General features: G+C 29.3%; 1 protein-coding gene across 5 annotated transcripts in view; it reads right to left on the bottom strand.

The window, feature by feature from the left end:
* LOC129956775 (kinesin-like protein KIF26B) overlaps positions 1-21,284 on the bottom strand; it is a 617,661-nt gene that overhangs the window by 44,161 nt on the left and 552,216 nt on the right. The gene's annotated exons all lie outside the window — the stretch shown is intronic.

Consider the following 21,284-nt stretch of genomic DNA (forward strand, 5'->3'; position numbering starts at 1 on the left):
TTATAGTAATGTACCGTTTTAAAGCAACACTAGGACTATTTTGGAATGTACCTCGTAATTTTGAACAGCAGTCAGATGACGAAGACAATACCTGATATGCACCCACCTCTCCAAGCTTCCACATCATCAAGTTTGCCCCAACGGATTTAACACGCACCAGAACCGCTTTACACGACGGTTCTTCTGTGGAATCGGGTCTCAAACATGAAAACTTCTTGTTCCGAAGCTAAGATCACCTTACCGAGACCACCTTACCACCAGACCACCGTGGCCCATTTATGATCAAGATAATACCATTTAGTATTTCATTACGATTACAAATTTTTACTCGCATTAAATATTGCGATTATTAAAAGATCCCAATTGTAGATTTTGTGAAAAATCGATGCTTTGGATTTTACTGAATCCTGAAATAAGTTTTATGGAATAAATCTTTATTTATATGTGAGTGTAAATGCGATATTTTGCTCTTTTAAATGTTGTATGAGACCAAGGTGACTTAATGATAGAGTTTGAGCTTCTGGACTATGGTATTGTCTATAGCTCAATAAAATGAAGTGGGCTGTAGTTTTTTCAAACAGTTTATTGTGAAATTTAACAAAGATATATCAAATTATGATTTGACTAATGCTAATTAAATTATTATAACATTATAAAGTTACAATATTAGATCACACCCTCGGTGAATAGTAGGTGATGAATTTCATCTCCTGCTTAGTAGAGGAGCATCTGTCTCTTGGTCTAGCTCATACGGGAACTCAATCTGACTGAGGGGTTTCCTCTTTCACCACTCTTGTGGAGGGGGGCTGACGCTGCAAGTGATCTTAAACAGGTATCATGGGTTTGAGGCACAGTTCCATCAAAGATACCAGCGTGTGTGGAAATAAGTGCCAGCTAATTCTGTAACTGTTAATCGGAAGCCTTAATATTAGTGGAAATAGAAAGTTGTGCGCATAGTGTCTTCATTATCTGATTTCATTAAAAATGCGAGGCCCATTCCAAAATATTTTTATTAAAAGATTCAAAATGACAGACCGATGAAGTAAAAATAGCATAAAAGAATCGATATTCAGTATTTCAATCAAATAGGAACATACTGCAGTTTTAAAACAGCAAAATGATGAAGCAAAAAAATCGATATTTAGTATGAAATAAATAGAAACATACTGGTAATTTTAAAACAGCAGACTGACGAAGCAAAAGAAACAGTATTCAATATGAAATAAACAGAAACATACTGCAGTTTTAAAACAGCAAAATGATGAAGCAAAAGAAACAACATTCAATATGAAATAAACAAAAACATACTGGCAGTTTTAAAACATCAGAATGCTGAAGCAAAAGAATAGATATTCAGTTATGAAATAAATAAGAACATGCAGCCAGTTTTAAAAGATCAGGGTGATGAAGCAAAAGTGGCATAAAAAGAAAAGACTCTCAGTATGAAATAAATAGGAATATGTTTGTAGTATACTGTATAATAACTCGATGTTAAAGTGATGTTATACTGTATAATAACTCGTCTTAGCTACTCGCCTAGTACAGACAAATAGACTTAACTTGATGTTAACAATTCCATGTTAAGATTTCTTAACTTTTCCATTAGCATTCTTCATGCAGATGAAAAATAAATTTTGAAAAGACAATAACAAATTTTTGTAATAGCATTTTGTAAATAAAATAAAATTACTCTTCGTGAAAAGACATTAACAAACTTTTGTAATAGCATTTTATAAATAAAATAAAATTACTCTTGGAGAAAAGACACTCATAAAAATTACAATAGCATTCTGTAAACAAAAGATATTCACTTCCTTCAAGCATAAAAAAATTTATTTGTAAAGATATATATACAATGTTTCGTTACGGCATTCTTCACCTTTAAGAGAAATTGCTTAAATGTTATTTAAAAAAAAATTCTTGCCAGAAATCATTTGTTTTAAGACCTGGATATCAATTAAATTTCTCGAATATAAATTAATCTATAATATAGTTACAATTTATTGATATCACATCAATAGGTTATATATTAAAAGAGTTATACATATCTTTGTTCAAAGCAGCACACAGTTTCTACAAGAATGGAAAAATAGATATAAAGATGTCACCGAATATTTTATTAGATAGCTCAAAAGATAGAAACTGTATTTCACACAATATATAATTTATAAACATTTTTGTGTCTCATTGAATTGCGGGAAGTGAGAAAATAAAAAACGCTTACTCCCCAAAACTATACAGTAAAAAATTATTCCCTCACCGAATTTTAAACCTGAGAATCTGCTGCAAAATAACCGCATAACTTTATTCCTTATTTCTTCACCCCTCACAAAAAATTTTCTTTTTTTTTCCTCCCTTTCTCCTTCTTCCTTTTGGAAGACACCACGAAACGATGACGTCATAAATCCTCACAGTAAAGGATTTTTGCTGAGTCCTCTCTCTCCGAATATTTTCTGCCTCAAAAAACTCTAATCCGATGGACATTTCAAATGAAATATATTTATACAAAGAGAAGTATAAAAGAAGGAGAAATATTTTCTATTCTTGCGAAAAGAAGGAGAAGAAAAAAAGAAAAGAAATATAAAGAAGGATTCTATCCAGTGTACGTCAAATACGCTAAGGCAGATAACAATAGAAATTTTATGGAGCAGAACTTGAAGGGAAAAAAAAAGATAGAGATAAAATTGAGGGTGTGCGTTTGTGAATGAAACTTTTCTTGTAAAATGTATTTGAATAGAATAATGCGTAATGTATGGAGGTAAAAAAATGATTTTTTTAAAAAAAAAGTAACAAATGTAACCGAATTTTCAAAAAAAAAAAAAAAAAAAAAAAAAAAAGGTTGTTTGCTTATGACAAGATTTTTTAAAATTAGATTTATGAATGGTGTACTAAAATTAAAGAATAATCTTTGACAAACGTAAGTAAAAAAAGAAAGATTTATTTTAATGTACGTTACCGAAATGAAAGAAAGAATAATAGAAATTTTATGAAGCAGAACTGAAAAAAAAGTATGGAAAAAGAAATATAAAAAGTGAATGATATTTTCCTATAAAATTTGATGTAATGGAAAAATATATTATGCATGTGAAAAAAAGTATTTTTTTTTCTATAAAAAATTAAAATAGTTATATTAGCTTGCCATAAACTATAAATATAAATCATCATGCGAAAATAAAATTAAAAAAATAATCAAATAACAGTGATTTTTTGAATTTTTGAAAAAAGGAACACTAAAATAAAATTCAGGTCAACTATTCCCAAATAATATAAATTTTTTTCTTCAAAAAATAGACATTTATAAAGGCTGTTCGTAGATGGAATCACTTAAAAACGGCAAAAATTTAATATGTTATTTAAACATAAATATTAAATAAAGTTTTTATGAGAATTTTAATATAAAAATTAATGAGAATATGTATATATACATTTCAAATTTCACATATTTTCAGGAAAGAAATTAAAACAATTTATACAAATTGCATAGTTTTTCCATGAAGCGTTGGGAAATTTTAGATAAAATTATTTTGGCATTTTTATATAAAATTATTTATTTAAATTTTTACTTTTCAGAATAAAAGATTTTTTTTAAAAAAATTAGTAAAGACGGGATCGTTTTTATATTTATTTTTCTTAACTATACTTAATTTTTTACGGCGATATAGGTTATTAAAATATTAATGATATGTAAATTAAAGACATTCTTATAGCATAATTTTGATTAATATTTCATGAAATATAAAAATGTGAAGTACCAATTCCCTATAAAATGTAATTTGCATCATAAAGATAATATTAAAAATAATTTATCTGTTAATTTCCACTATTCACTTTACAGTAATTTCTTTAATGATATGGTAAAAATATTCTAAAATCTAAATTTATTAAGAATTATATTCTTCGCATCATACAAGCAGAGAAATATAAAGATCCATATGCTTTCAGATGTAATGACATATAATTAGTTATTAAAATTATTATTTATTTATTATTATTTATTATTTTATTTTAAAATTTATTATCAGTCTTTATCGGTATTAAAAGAATTGCTCTTAATTTGTCAGTTACCATAAAAAAAAATCAAACAGACAGGAAAAATTAAAAAAAAAATGCATCGGAATCAATAAGATTAAAAAGTTTTAGATTTATAAATTCCGAGTTCAAATCTTTTGACAATTGTAAGCTTTCTTTTTTCGTACTATAATTATATGCCAGAAATCAGAAACCCACAAATATTAAAAAAATTTATGCAATTGCTTTTGCATTTTAGCTGCAGAAGCAATAATATGAATTGAATGATATATATCAGTGATTTTGAGAATTATTCTTTTGTTTCATTTTTATTTTACTATATTTTATCATTTTTCTCTATTCTATCATATGTCTTATTTGTATAATTAACAACAATGTTCAAAAACTTAATTATATTTATATTTCCCCCAATGTATGCATATGTAGTTCTGGAATAATATATATCATACTCATTTGCATTAGGATATAAAATTTTTGAATTGTTGTAACAGCATTTTTGCTAATTTTGCATTTGTCCATTTACACTTATTTATATTTTATTTATTTATTTTTATTGAAATTAAAATTTTTTTATTTATATTTAAATGAAAACGATATGAGTTTTCATGTAGGTGTAATCCGCACCAGCGATCTTAGTGATGTATTTAACAACTGAACTCACTGGAACCGCTAGTCATTGTGTTCTTTACTACAAGCTGGGTGGAATGTATTAGCTTTCATGTCTATGTTTATGTAGTCTGTATTATGATTTAAAATCTTTTATATTTTTAATGTTTTTATGAGTATACTTATTTAAATGATAGGGCTATTACAATTCCGAATTTGGGGCATACTATGATGAAAAGTAAATCTTGTTGTTGTAATTTGTGTCTTGTTTTCAATCAAGAGAACTATGAAGACAGCATTTTATATGTAAATATCAAGGGGAATATAGACGACGGAAACACACCAACTCTCTGAAGACGTCATGCACAACCCTATATATTAATCAAACACACGAACAACTCGATAAATTAATCAAACAGCTTAAACCTCATTTAAAAATTTTGATTCAGAACAATGAGGAGGAATGGTAATCCCTTAAGTAATTAAGTAATCCTTTAAATTAAGTAATTAATTAAGTACAGAGATAGGATAATTTTTACAATCTCGTTCTCAGTTAGTCTTACTCCCATTAGCCGCATAAGAGAACATGTTATCTTCTTTATTTGACATGACACTTTCACTGCCAACCTCAAAAGCTACCGTCTCTCTGCCAGTAATCATGTAGCTATGACGGGAATAGCACGCCACGCCACTATGCTAAGGATTACAATCTCACAATGTTCTGGTACATGAAAAAGCCAGCACCAAATTTCGAACAACAATGACCAAAAAAAGTCATTAATAATTTCTTCTCAAGGTAAAAAAAAAAATCCACAGGTTAGTTTGAATTTATCAGTGAAAGTACAGAATCCCATCCTGCTCTCCTACGCTAGCATGCAGCTTTCGTGTGTTTCAAATGCGTGACAATTCTGTATCTGAAACATCAAATGTCTAGCATGCAACGTATAAGAAACAGCAGCATTACCAATTCACCACGCTTATTTGTTTAGATATCCAACTATTTAAAATAGTTTTTATTCTCACATTTCATAGACAAAATTTTAATTTACACCATAGTATACCACCATATATTTTCACTACAACAAAGTAGAAAATTTGTTAAATTGGTTATAGTTTATATAAACTGTAGATACTTTTAACAATAAATATTTACTTTATTTTAAAATAAAATATCTTTGTGCCATGTCCATCAAACAATTCATTGACCAAAATCATCTAGTGTATAGGGGTGTGTGTATAAGATGGTTTTCTGTTCTGCAGTATAAAAATACGTACCACTATATACTACTTAAATAAGTTTGCCCACGAATGCTACTTTATGAAAGTGAGATAAAAAATATTTCTTAAATTCCCCAGAAAAAAAAGATAGGACGATGTGTGAAACTGACTTCTCCCACTACTGGATAAGCTTCCTAAAAACTACTGCCAACAAACAAAATCTCAAGGAAAAGAGCTAATCCTTAGATTTCAAGATGCTCGTCTCTTGAGGAGAGAGGCAATGGAAGATTTCTGTGCTCTTCAGTCGCTCTAAAGAGCAATTTTATTTTATTTTGAAAGAAGCAATATGTGTATACTTCTGGCAAAATGTCGAGATTTCAAATACAGAATAGATTTTACAGAAAGATATAAGGTTCAAAACGTTGCACACAAATGAAATAAAACTTTAAAAAATTTATCTCTCAGATTAGTTTTGCGTGATTTGCTGTCAATAAAAAAAAATGGTTGAAATACCATGGATGTTAAATAATATTTTTACATCTTTTTGATATATAACTGTACATTCTTTTCGAATTTAAATAATGAAAGATTTCCTTTTCAATGTATGTATATATACATAAACTTTTATTCATTTAGATATATAATTCAAATTATATAGATTAGTTTAATATTTTAATTATATATATATTTAATACTCTTATTCATTATTTAATAATATTTAATTCGTTGGCTTGATTTTTCTACTGAGGTGTTATATAATTCTTAACTATATCGTTGCCGAAATATATCTCTACGATTAATAAAGGAGAAAGTGTATATTAGCACTCTATGAAGCAAGCCGATTCCCTTAAAGTTATCAAATTTTTTACTAAAATTTACTTTTATACAAATTCATTGAAAAGAATATAACTTTTCAAATGAATAATGCAGGTCAATAAAAAATGTGAGCTAGTATTTTTTTCTAATTCACAAAAAATTAGCTCGCAAATTATTCCGTGCATATATGCGCTTATGACAGAAATGTGTTAATACAGAGAAAAGAACATTTTACAAGTTCTCATATGTCAATTTCCCAATTAACCCCTAGCAACTGTAATGATGAAAACTTTCGTTTAAACGAAGCAGATCTTTATTTATATAACAGTTTTTGAAAACAGAAATCTCCTGAAAGCAAAATTAACTTCTGAGGAGTGTCTGAAATGTAATATCGATATCGTGATTTCGGATTAATTCAAAAATCTATATATTAATAGAAGAAAAATTATCTGGGTTAATTTAAGCGATGAAGAAGAATGTAAACAAGTTGTTTCACTATTCTTCAAAGACTTCCATTTTGTCGAAACAGTATTGAAAAGGCATTCAATAAACTTAATTCCCTTCATAACGCTCTACTAAATATACACACACCATCAATTCATCAGATGATGATTAACCTCTTATCTGTTTTGCCCGAGTGACATGCGTACATCAATTTATCGAATTTTGATAGTTATAAGCAAAAAATAAACCAGTCGTAACGATTATAATTCAATATTAAAATTACTTCGAATACATAAATAAGTCAAGTATTCAATGGATTTCCATTTGAATCAAAACAAGAAAATATTCTCAAAATAGAAGGTGTCATCTTATTAGATAGTAAAGAAAATAAAACAGTTAAATGGTTAAAGCTTTAAAAGAAATTAAACTCCTATTTGCATTTACGTAAATTATCTTCACTAATAATAAAGATGAAAGTATGTGTGTTGGCTCTTTACAGGCCAGACAACTATCAAATTTGGCCTATTTAGAGATTGAAACTATGCCTCTCGAAGCGATATTAAGTTGCATTTGACGTATTTTTGCAAAGTTGCATTTGACGTTTTTCGGCGACAACTTCATAAAAGAGTGGTGCAAAAATAAAAAAAGTGTTTTTTTACACCATTTCAAAATTGTTTCTTTAATGATATCAATTTAATGACTAAGCAAACATTTTTCTTATTTTTGGAATTGAAAAAAATATTTTGGCTAATTTTCTACAAATATTATATTGTTGACATGAAACTTATTTTCATTGTTCTATCAAAGTTCAATCCAGATATTTTTGTATCATAGTTTATAACACAGAAAGAAGGATTCTGTTTAATATTTGTGTGGTTTATAAGACGAATAAAAAGAGAGTTTACAATATAGGGAAGGTTTGGAATGAGGATCGAACAATTGCATTTTTATAGTACTACAATGTCATTGGATTAGACTCCATTGAGAAAATTTATGTATACAGTAAACAAAACATACGTAAGGCTGTTAAAAAAACATGGTTTTAATGTCTGAGACTTTATCGGAATCGGATATGAAATTATGCCTACGCGATTCAAATGAAATTAAATATAATCAATACTCCCAGAAAACCAGCTGGGTGCCAAAAGCAGCTAATATAAAATCTAAAAAAGATGTATAACTTATTCTCAAGATAGATATAAAGATATGTTTTTTCTTATTTTATTATGCATGCATAATTTTGGATTTTATTGTTTTCAATATATGCTGTAATATCTTAGAAAATTTTAAATTCATTATTTTTAAATGGACTTCAGTAGAAAAATTAAATTGTTAATAGCCAAAGCTATTTATTAAAATTTTGATTATACATCTATCATTATATAGGATCGAGTTTTATTAAAATATGTGCTTTAATTGCTAATCAAAATTTAAGAATTCTCCCTTTCTAGAAATTGAGGGTATAATTTATAGCAGGAATTCTTTTTTTACTTCTTTTAACTGTCGCTCTCAAAGTAATTCATTCTTTTTTTAAAAACTTTTTTCCCGGATAATTAGACGAATAACGTTACCTCCAGAAAACTTCATTTTTAATAAATTCAAGATTTCATCAAATAATCTCAGAGTAAACTCATACATTCCCTTATTGATAATAAAACTTTTAGGAGTAATTCGGCCGACGTGCTTGAGATTATCTTCAAGAACTTTACGATTCTAAACCTCTATTTTTAAACTGTGGTAACATTTTTTTGAAATACGTTTTTTTTTTATCCTTGTGGTGTTGGAAAGAACGGCATATCCGTCCCCTTAGGTATTCGCTTCGTATGGGAATAAACGAATTTTTCAGCAGCTTGAGCAGTAAAAGTTTTATGATCCCTTCTTTTAAGAATATTTTTAACAGAAGGTTACTATCTAGGTCGGAAGATAAAAAATAAAGAAAAACAAGATAAAAACGCTCGACATTTTTGTCCACCGCCAAAGTCCTCTCTTTTACTTTCTTTGTATTATAGAGAAAACATTGTGAACTTAAAGCTCCAGATTAGCACCGAAGTTTACAGAATTCAAAAATGTGACTTTCTAAGTACGGTAATTTAGAAATGTGACTCGATGATAAAACTATAACTGTTTGGGTGATTTCGATCTCTTTTTTTGACCTGATCATGACCTAATGTGGCAATAAGTGGACCTGCGTTCTATACTCTAAAATTTATATACCTTGCAAAAGTGCGGTTTTTAGTTAGTCAATCCCCCAAATTTACTAGCGTCATACTAAAAAATAAGATGGACCTTATTTAAAGAACATGAGGGATGGGGATGAAAAAAATATGATTGAAAGTCATGATAGGCAACAAATTCAAAAAAATAACTTTCTTAGTACGATAAATTCAAAAATGTATCTCGATTACAAAATTATATCTTTCTGGTGATTCCGGTCTCTTCTTTAGATTTGATCGTGACCTGATGTCACTGCAATTTTATACGCTGAAATTTCTATATCTTGCAAAAGTGAAGATGCTTAGTCAATCCCCAAAATTTATCAGCGTCATACTAACAAATACGTGGATCTAATTTAACAAACATGAGGGATGGTGATGGAAAAAATGAGATTGAAAGTCAGGATAGGCAGCAAATCCAAAAATGTGGTTTAAAAAATGAAAATACAACTTTTTGGGTAATTTCGACCTGACCTGATTGTGATCTGATACCAATGACAACACTCGGATCTGCATTCTACACTTTTCATACATTCTACATTCTCATTCTACTCTACATTCTTCTGTACATAAGAGACAATAATTCAACCAGAGCAATATTAACAATCAAAATAAATTTTATTTAAAGTATATGACGGATAGTGATGAAAAAAGGCGATTGGAAACCATGGTACTTGGGCAGCAAATCCAAAAATGTGACTTAATGATAAAAATACCTTTTGGGTAATTTTGACCTTATCGTGATGACAATAACAGCACTTGGATCTGCATTCCACATACTAAACATTCTATACCATGCAATAAAGAGAAGACAAACAATCTTTCAACCAGCTTCATATTAAGAGAAAACACGATGAACCTTTTTAACAGATATGATAGGCAGTGAAGAAAGAAATGTGATTGAAACTCATGATTCTTTGACTAAATGTGTGTCTTAAAAATGTGTCTTCAAAAATGCTTCTCGAGATAAAAGATACAGATTTTTGGGTAATTTTTCTTTCTACACTTGAATCGTGATTTTTAAGGAAATGGCAATAAATGATTGATTCTGCATTCTACATTTTAACACATTACATGCCATGATCAAGTGTTTAATATTTACCATGAAAACACGGCATTCTTTTTTTCTTTAATTCGCATTAGATTAAATTATTTTAGTTTTATCTATTTTTTGCTTATTTTGATGTCGCTTACATACGAGTGACGAGGTGACCACGTACTATTACTTTATATAGACAAATACCAAGCTCAAAAAGCAATTCCCTAGAGGACAAAATATCAAACACTCATATAAAATACATTGTAAGGTCGCTGAATACAATGCGACGTAGCTATAAAGATGACAATACCCGTCACACACATTTGCGCGACGAACGCAACTTCTATTACATTTCTGGTTACAACATTTGTACCATATAAATTTGAGTATAATATTGGCATGAATCAATAGATTTTATCAGGTTCACATTAACAGATATGATGGATCTTGTGGTGTTGTTTCTCCGTATTGATGGAGAACTGAGTTTCAAGATAAACCTTCGACTTCGACAGTTGTGTCTCCTACTACAGGTGTAAATAACTATTTATTTAACCAAGATTAGAACAAGTTGTTCTTTTGTATATATAGGGCTGTAAAATAAAGAATTGTCTGGAAATTCGGCTTCGTTATTTGATCAGTCTAGATTAAGATATTACAATCTTATTTCCCGAACATAATAGACAGTGACGAAAGAAATGTAGCTGAAACCATGATTCATAAATAGAGAATCAAAAATTGTACTACCGAATGAATGATTCTATTTGCCAGTTTTATAGATTTCATAAAATTAACTTTCTTATAATTAACTTTTCTTATAATGATAAAATTTACTTTTACATTAAAAAAAAAACTTTTACTCAATTTTATTTGTTTAAGGCTTACAAAGTTGGAATTCTTGAACCGCTTTTAACTCTCTTTCAGATGTGATAGAGTTTTGAAATTTGATACATTTATATATTTCAATGAAAATATTCTTAGAGTTGAGTTATTAGTTAATCATTATTTAAATTTAAAAAGTTAAAAATCATTAAAATATTTTTTTGCCTTTTAGCACCCTAATAGAAATGTGTTCTTAAACACTGCTTTATTCAAATTTAATGCTTTTAAGATCATATTTACGTTTTGCATTTGAATCTCTTAAGTGTCTTAATCTTTTTAAAAATTAATTACTGCGGTACTTAAGGTTTTAACCGTTTGAAAGTTTAATCGATAGCTGTATATATGCTGATTTCTCTAAAAGTTTATAAGTAGTTTACATTTTTAGCGTTTGGATTGGAGGAACATGATTATAACTGGCATTTTACCTCATTAGGACGAACGAATACATAAAATACAAATTTGAAGTACAAACGCCGATCGAATGGAACACTTCCGAGAAAAACCTTCTTATTTTCGAGTAGGGATATAAGCTCTAACATTCTGAAGTATAAATATCTGATCTTCTAAACATATAATTAATGATCTGATGTACAAAAAACCGATGTCCTAAAAGTATTTAAAAAGTGCCCTTCGGTGGGTGAATAAGTATCATAACCACACAAAGCTACTCCATTCCGCCTAATTAAAGGTATTCGGATTAAATTTGATTAACCTCCAAGTCAGGAACTAAGGTTGATTTCTAAGGGCCATCACCGGCCACGGTACAACCTTTCCCATGGGAAGCATGTTGCATCATCGATAGAAGGTGTCCCTCCCCAGCACTACCATTTCTGCACCTATAAGGGTGGCGAGAAACAATACTAGCAGCTTCTCATCCTCATTTCTGGTGATTCCCGGTCGAGAGAAATGAATATCGTAAGAAAGAAAATTCGTATGAAATTTGAGGATTGGACAGTGACTATTGTCTACGAAAGATTGTCCCCCCCCCGTGTTGGAAGGAAACTGCAAGGGAAAAAATCATATGAAAATAGAAGATTGGACAATAACTATCGTATTCGAAAAATTGTGTCCCCCCCCCCCCCGTTGGGAGAAACTAATATCATGAGGGAAAAAATCCTATGAAAATAAAAGATTGGACAGTGACTATCGTCTTAGAATGATTGTCACAGAGTTATAAGGGAATTAAGCTATAGTGAAAATTATAAGAAAGAAAAATACTTTGAAAATCGATGATTGGACAATGATTATCATTTCCGAACGATTATGTATGTAAACAGATCACACTCGATAATGATTAAGATATGATTTATGTATATGTTTATTTATATATATATATATATATAACATATGATCTATTATTTATCATAACAAAGTTTAATGATAAACCAATCAACGACTCATTTATATTATTATTCACAGCTTCTGCTAATATATCGATTTTGGGATAAAGATAGTTCGTATCGTAATTAAACTTGACCAAAGATGGCGTACGGATTAAACCAGAGATGACGTCTTTGCCATAGAAGAGGTCTACAGTTCTCACCTCTAGAGACCATTACCGAAGAATAACAAAATAAAAAGGGGAGTCCTCACGAAATAGGAAACACATGCAAAAAAGCAATTTCAGAAGTCCCCGAAGAAAAGAAAAATCATGTTTGCTCTCACATGAAATGTATATACACACAAGTACTACACCTAAAGGAATCTAAGAGATCTTGCAGGGAAAAAAAAAGGAAAAACTTTCCTACCCTTTGGTGGTAAAAAAGGAAAAGGAAGAAGAAGAATCAACGCGAAGGAAAGTGAAATTGGAATCTAAAAGGAGAATCGTCTTTTCCAGGTAAAAGGGGAAAGTGTCTCTACGCAAATATAAAAAGCGGGGAAAAGGGAAAATATGTTTCTGCGAACCGTTTTTTTATATATTTCTGCGTGCGTACATGGCGCATTGGTTAATGAACATGCAAAAATATAATGAAATTTCTTGTTGCAAATTTATTCATTTGGAACGCTTTTTTCTTCTAATCTGACAGGATTGTAAAAGGTGGTTAGCGATTTGTTTTGCAAGACCAGCTGTATTTTATGGATTTATTTATTCCATTAGCTCAAACGCATAATTGATAACATTTAATTAACGCAAGGCTGGATATTCCCTAAAATAGAAAAATGTGAATCATTATTCCTCAAATCATGAGAAAAAAACCCAGTGAGTTAATTATTTTTAGCATGTATTTTAATATAAGACATTTTTAATGGATGGGCCATAAAATGTACGGGAACATTAATCAGGTTGTGATGCAATGGTATAGTATATGACAAATGATTAAAATACCTAATAAAATTGCAATCTATATTCCACAGATCACGCCGATTTAATTTTGGGATAATTTATGCATCTTTCAAGAGCGGAAAGAAAGGATCATCAGAGTACTGTTTAACCCTGTAACTGCCAGTTTGTTTAACATTAGCATTTTGATGTAACGGTGGCAAATTAACTCAAATATTTTTCAGAAAACTCAGAAAATTGTTCTATATTACTACGCAAACTCTACTAATAATAAAGATGAAAGTGATTATGCCTGTATTGTTGGTATTCTGTAGTATGAACTAAAGCTATCAAACTTGGTGTGTAAATATATATATATATATATATAATGGATTTCAAATCCTGTCGGCTAAATAATATGTAACCTTATTTTGGTTGAAGCAGAATGCAGGTTTGACAAGCAGTGAAAAGACTTAGTATTTTTAATTTCGTTTTATTCTCTCTCCACCACCATCCAGGAAAGCATAATTATTTACAAGAAGATGCAGCACGACACAGAAGCAGACGTAAGAAAGAAGCAAAAAGGGCCGAACAAATGATCACTAGTCTTATATAAGATGGATTTCTGGTCATGCGCCAATTCAATACATGTGGTGCTCTTTGACACCTTTTCAAGGGTACCGAATTATCACTTTCATTTGAAACGTAGTTCTGATGGCACATTACACACACACACACACACACACACACACACACACACACACACACACACACACACACACACACACACACACACACACACACACACACACACACACACACACACACACACACACACACAAATTTTGGAGAGATGATTATTTAAAAAAATTTTCATTAGAACTTTAGTTAATTAAAAATTTAACGTAATTTTAGCGTGCTTCCACTGCAGTCATCGAAAATATTATAAGACAAAAAAATTTTTTATCTCATTTTAAATTTTACCTTATTCTGTAAAAATATATTTCAACTAAAAAGGGTCTAGTACTATAGCTTTTGTCTGATTCCCGGAAGTCGCAAATTATCATTAACCATTAAAACAAAGTTTGTCTTCCCTAGCATCGCACATACATTATACAGTATTGTATGATATTAAACACTATTCGGAATATTGTATAATATAATATAAAATTGCACACAGGATGTGCCACTTAGGTTGATCAGATTCGAGTTCTTCAAACTTATCACCTTTAGTTGATCACCGTCAACACCATCAATTTCACAGAAGTATGAAAAAATGGATATTACTCAGGTACTTTCAATACAATCAATAAAAAATGTATATTTGTTGAAAAATCAACCATTGAAGATCCCAGATTATTTCCTTCATTCGCTTAACAATCACAATCGTCATTTTCCGATTCTTTTCTCAACTTTGCATTTCTACCTTCTTAGACCTTCCTTCTTTTCTTCTATTTTTGGATTCAAGCGTCTTCAAATAATTATTAATAACAAACTATTATAAATGAAAAGTCACATTTATGTAGATCCCATGGGAGATTCCTTGAAAAATATCAATATTGATTTGACATAAAATAATGAAAATTATTGGAAGGGAATTGATTCTACCGTGTTCCCAAATTAATATCAGTTCCTATCGTATAATAAATTATTCCAAATGCATGACAAATGAAGGCTTTTATTAAGTTAAAAACCTACACCTAACAATAAAAATTGCCGATGGTATTAAGAATACTATCTTATTTCTTAGAAGAAAAATCCTAAAATGGAAATTAATTCTTAATCATAACCGTTATATCTTACAGATTCAAAATATATAATTTAGCAAATTATTTTTCATATAATTACAATATAATTTTCATATAATTATTTTTCATACAATTACAATATAGTTTTCATAAAATTATTTTTCATACAATTAATGATAATTAGGAGAGCTTTAATTTCATTTTTTAAGTAAGTAACTTTAGAAAATAATTCTGAAAATTGTGGGAAATAGTTATTTGTGTACCTCTAGAGTACTTAGAATCAGGTACATGTATTAACTACATTTTACCACATTTTTAATAATGAAAAATGTGGTCGAGTTTTTTGCGAACCTCTAGAGTACTAAAAATCAAGTGCATGTTTTAAGTACTTACTCTAGAGGTACACAGGTGATTACATCACCTGTATGTACTGTAGTCACCGTTCCTAATTGCACTTTCTGACCCTACTACAAAAAAATTGTAAAGTATAAGTTGTCAATAAAATTGTTAAGCATTTTTCAATTGTGCGAGGTAATTTATTATTTAATACATCAAAATTAATTTTACAAAACTCATTCACTTACTTTATTAAAAAAAATGTAGATAATTTCCGAATGTCGATTGCTGTAGATAATTTCCCAAAAAATTATAAATTATTAAAAAAAATTTTTTTTATTGGCGCCAGAAAAAACTTTGAGTGGTCTAACATATTTTATAAGTTATATAGTATAAATTTATTCAAACTTTCAAAGAATTTAAATGATATTGCCATTTTTTAACTAACACACTGTTCCAAATGTTAAGATAACATCAGTGAAAAGCATTAATCTATTTTACATTTTAAAATTTTCAAATAAATCCAGTCGATATCTTGAAAAACTCCTACGTATAAGAATGCGTCCTCAGAAGCAAATGTAGCAAAAGCATTAATACTCAAGTCATACAGTATTTATACTACGGAGGGAAAGATCTCTTATCTCTTACTCTGAGGTCCTACGGTGTTTTCCATCTTATTCACCTTTCAACATAAACTTTCTCACACAAGAGCGTGAAGCGTGTTTGCATCCAATTTTTTCCAGGAGTGAAATATAGGAGGGATAGCATCAAACGGGCTCAAGTCAACCCCTAAGAACTTTCGATAGTGCTACGCGTCTCACTCTTTTTTTGTTGATGGATGTATATTTTTCTTTTTGGGGAGAGTCTTTTTATTTCTAAGGATCCTATTTCCAAAAATAGTCGAAAGTTACTTTTAACTCCTTGTCGTATTTTTATGAATCTGATACGTGATAACAAATTTGATTCAGACATCAATATCAATAGTTACACTAGTGCAAAAAAAAAAAAAAAAAAAAAAAGATGCAAGCCAAATGTTATTGTCAAGAGTTAGACTCGTGGAATTGAGATTGCGTTAACAGTGAACATCACGATTCAGATCCGTGGAATTGAGATTGGGTCAATGTTGAATATCACGAGTCAGATTTGTGGAAATGAGATTGGTTTAAAGGTGCACATCACGAATCAGGCTCGTGGAATGAATATCAGACCATATATATTGTTGTATAAAACACGGTTGAATCACCTATTTAATCGTGTTAGCAACTCTCGGCATATTAATGCTGTGAAAACGCTAAAGGAAAAACTAATTCTCAGTTACAATTTATTCTTATAAATTGTTAGTTTGTTGTTGTTACTAATCTCGGAACCATCTAGCAGGGCTTGACATCCCCATGAATCCAAAAACGTCTAAAAACAGTTGAGGGTCCCGGGGACTTCGTCTTAAAACCCCAAAAAACCAAAATATGGTCAGGAGAAGCCAGGTCTACTGAACACCAATGGCACTCAAGGTATATTTTTTGACCCTGCCGAAAAGTGAGGGCTGTATTGTGGTTACTCAAGAAGCGCGAGAAGGCAGTTTGGTGGGATCTGGGTCTAAGCTGGAAGGACCCACTCGGATTTTTTGCGAAATATCATGAGTGGTTGGGAGGGTTTTCGAAAGTTTTTTCAATTCTATTTTTGCCAGGGAAGAAATCTCACTAAAGGTGAGCTTCCCACAATGACTCGCATCCTCCTCAGCAGCGGAGCTGGCTAAGGAGTCGGCGTTTTCATTACCTTCAACCGCAACATGTTAGTTTGCAAAAGCAATTTACTTGCATTATTATATTGTGACAAAATATATCTAAAGAAAGAATTAAATTAATTTCGATTCCAACTAGAGTTATATCCTGTGAATCATATGTACATAACTCATATGCCGACACGATTGCGATTGTTACCGTGCATCATTCTGGTCCGTTTAGCGCGTACCATGTTTTTTACCGCTGATCCAGAATCTCTTCAAGATTAACGATACAAAAACTGGTTAATATATAACATAATTAGAGAATAATCGGGATTAGAAATATATAAGAAAACTGTGCGAAATTTTTATTCATTCAAATCCCCCCCCCCCCTGCTAAAACGTATATAAGTTAGCAAAGTCTATATATGTTACTGGCGAAATTTCAGATCTGGCATTCCATAGATTGTCTAGATATTTTTAGGCAAATTATATAAAGAGTAGTATTTCACATATTTTCTAGGCTTTTTATATATTGCTAAATGGTAAACTAATAAAACATGAAATACTTCGCCATTTCCTTGGAATATCAGTTCTTTTCATACTTTTCTTAAATAGTTTATGGCATTCTATTGAATTCTTAGATATTTACCTCATATATAGCGAATGCCTAGTGAAAGTATACAACATATTAAAAAAATCTCATATTTAAAATTTTGTTTAAAAGCTCCCAGGCAATAAAAAGATATAGCTGAAAAAATCAAAAACTTGATTAATTTTTTAATTATATTTTCATCAGTTTTTAAATTTTGAAACTTTGATAGTGATATTCTGTTTAGAGAGTTTCTACATGCTAAACTTTATCAAAATTTGGCAAAAAATAGTAGATTTGTATAAAAAGTCATACAAACACGCACTCATCTTTAGATATATATATTATTAAATGACACGATTTTAATGCTAAGGTCTTAAGAAAATTGTGTAAATCTTTTAGACACTTGCTGAAATTGTTGTTTATGGTACCGCGTGAGGTATCACCTGCGTTGCTAAGTAACCAAATATAAATAAAATAATGGGTGAAATACAATTCAGCTATTCGGCTCATAATGTTTGTTTCATTTTTGGCAACTTAGATACATTCTATGCGTTCTGTTAATTCTTCTTGATAAAGACTTCAGATGCACTAAATAATGGCTGCTTTGCTAAAAGCTGCGATTCTAATATTTTTTTTCTTTTAACTGAGACATTCTAATAGTTTACTTCGGAAAAAAAAATACTAGTGAGGCAATATAATATTTATCTTGCATTCTAAATGACCTACTGCAGAAAATGATATAAAAATGGTAGGAATCATTTGAAATACTTGAATCTATTTGTATAATTAATATATATTCACTCGGTAATATTAGAAATGTTTAAAAACTGGCAAAAATTTAACGATGAAAATTTATAATATTAAAAGAAGCACCATTACTTTGGCAACAACTTTATGATACTCTTACACAGATTAGTGTAATTTGAAGATAAGTTATTCAGATGTTCAAAGAAAGAATGACATTATTAAATATTTTCTTCAAAGAAATAGTAATATGATAATTACAATTTACAAGTTTGAAACTTAAATGAAAGTAATACTTTTTAAATGTGAATTTTTCATATAGGTTTTTATTTAATTTTACGTTTGTCAAACACTTTTATTAATAAACATAATATTTATAATTATTTCTGAAATCCCAGATTACGGAATAGCCTACTTACAAACTTTTTTGAATTTGACTTGCTTCATTTTTGTGAAGATGGAATTTTATATCACTTTTTCTTTTACCTTTTTGATATGCTTGAGTTTTTAAACTTTATGCATTTATGTGTCCTTGATGACAATACGCTGTTTTAATATCTTCTGTTTTCAATCATTAATCAAATAATTGCTTCAAACAATTATTTGAAATTACTTAAAAAGTGTTTAATTTACACAATAATTAAATTTTGAAATTATTAAATAAGTGTTATATTTAAATAATTAAATTTTGAGCTGCACAAGTGACGCCCTCTGAAGTTTGAATCTGAGAAAATATGATTAAAATATTCCATAATATTTATAAAAATTAGTTATAAATTAAAAATTAAAATCAATAAATAATTAAACTAAAAAATCTGACCTTTTGGTGTATTAATAAAGATGTGTTTTTGGAAATAGTTTTGATTAAATTCTGTTTAAAAGGCGTCTTATAAAATCTCGATTTTTTTGTATGGAAACTACTAGACACATACATATTATATATGTTAGTACTTAGAAAAAAACTGAACACTGTATAGATAAACAGATTAAAGTATTAAAATTTATTGAAGCAAACATTAAAACTTTTTTAAAAACAAAAGTGAAAATAATTCTATTTTGCCGATTTTACTATCAGTTAAATTAGTTCTAAAAAGAATTTTTTAAATTAATTCAATATGAATGCAGTCATGAAATAAGGAAACAGTATGTATGTTTCACAATTTCAGTTTTGAAACAGATATTTCAGAAAAAATTACAGTAAAAAAGTTTCCAATGAATAAATTTTTTTTTCTGAAAATGAATTTCTTAATTATAAATAATTTTTTAGTGGAATAATTTTTATTTTGGACGATTGTATATTGACTAAAGGCAGTTAATGATGTTGAATGGAGTTTCATTAAAATTGCGAGATAAATATTTTATTGATTTCAGTGCTTTGTCTGAATGTTTTATTAAGAAAGTAAAAATTGTATTTTGCAAGCGAAATAAGAAATAAATAGGAAAAAACAAGGCAAGAATGTAATCTTAACTTTTTCATGTAGGAAATTTAAAAAAAAAAAAATCAAATGTTATACGTAAAAATGAAACCAATACTTCATCCAAATACATCTTCAAGAGCATTGCAACATAGACCACAGTTCTCTTCAAACTTATTTTTGAACAACTAACTCAAGTTCATTCTTTTTTCTCCTTCTTTCGCTCAAATTTTTCCTTTAAAGCTGATGTGCCCCCAGAAGCAAGCTGCAATGATTATCGAAAAATATATATAAAAAATAAGGGAATGCAGAATTCTTCCAGTTTTTCCTCTCTTGTTTTTTATCAACACATGAAGTTAAAAAAAAAAAAGAAGGAGAAGAGAGACAGGAAAAGAGAGAAAAGGAGATCGATGGTATATCCAGAAAAAAAAAGTCAGCCGGGTTTTTATTCATATAAATTTTTTATATCTTTCTTCCTCTTCTGTTTCCGTGACTTAATACTTTGAACCAGATCTAAAAAAGTGAAAAGGAAGAAGAGGAACACATTCACCAAATACATGGCAGTGTGAGTGAAAATGATTTTGTTTTGAATTTTTCTGTTACCTGTTTAAGATGGATGAAAAAAAAGTATTATCTTCTCTTTTTTTTAAATGGTGTTTTTAAAAAATGATTTTCAAAGGTAACGTTTTGAGATTTTGGTGAAAAGTAACTACTGCGATAGTTTTTATACATGGTGGATTTTTACTTGAGAATATGTAACGGAAAATTGTAACGACAAGTTGTTACATTGGGTAATTATGAGGAGAAAGTATTTCATAGAGGTAGTGAATCTGTATAGTTTTGAAATATATTTTTGAAAATGAAGCAATCTAATGCAAAAAGTATTTATTTAAAATGTAAATTGTTTTTAATACTGATATTATAAGAACACTATATTTTATTCAATACTTCATATCTGCAATGTATTTTTAAGGAGGAAATTTTTACTTTGAAGCTAGAAATTAATGGTATAATTTCATAACTTCAAGGAATTTAAATGTTTCAAGTTATTTAATCTTTTTCAGTACTTGTCGGTTATAACGGCCGTCAAAAAGCGCCAAAAGATTTTGCCAATTTGGCGATTTCAATCGTCATCTATATAGCATGTGATTCTACTATAGAGCAACCTAGACAACATGCGATATAGCACTTGAGTATATTTTTATAATTTGGTGAAATGTTT

The sequence above is a fragment of the Argiope bruennichi genome, chromosome 1 (assembly GCF_947563725.1).
Source record: "Argiope bruennichi chromosome 1, qqArgBrue1.1, whole genome shotgun sequence".
Classification (NCBI taxonomy): Eukaryota; Metazoa; Arthropoda; class Arachnida; order Araneae; family Araneidae; genus Argiope; species Argiope bruennichi.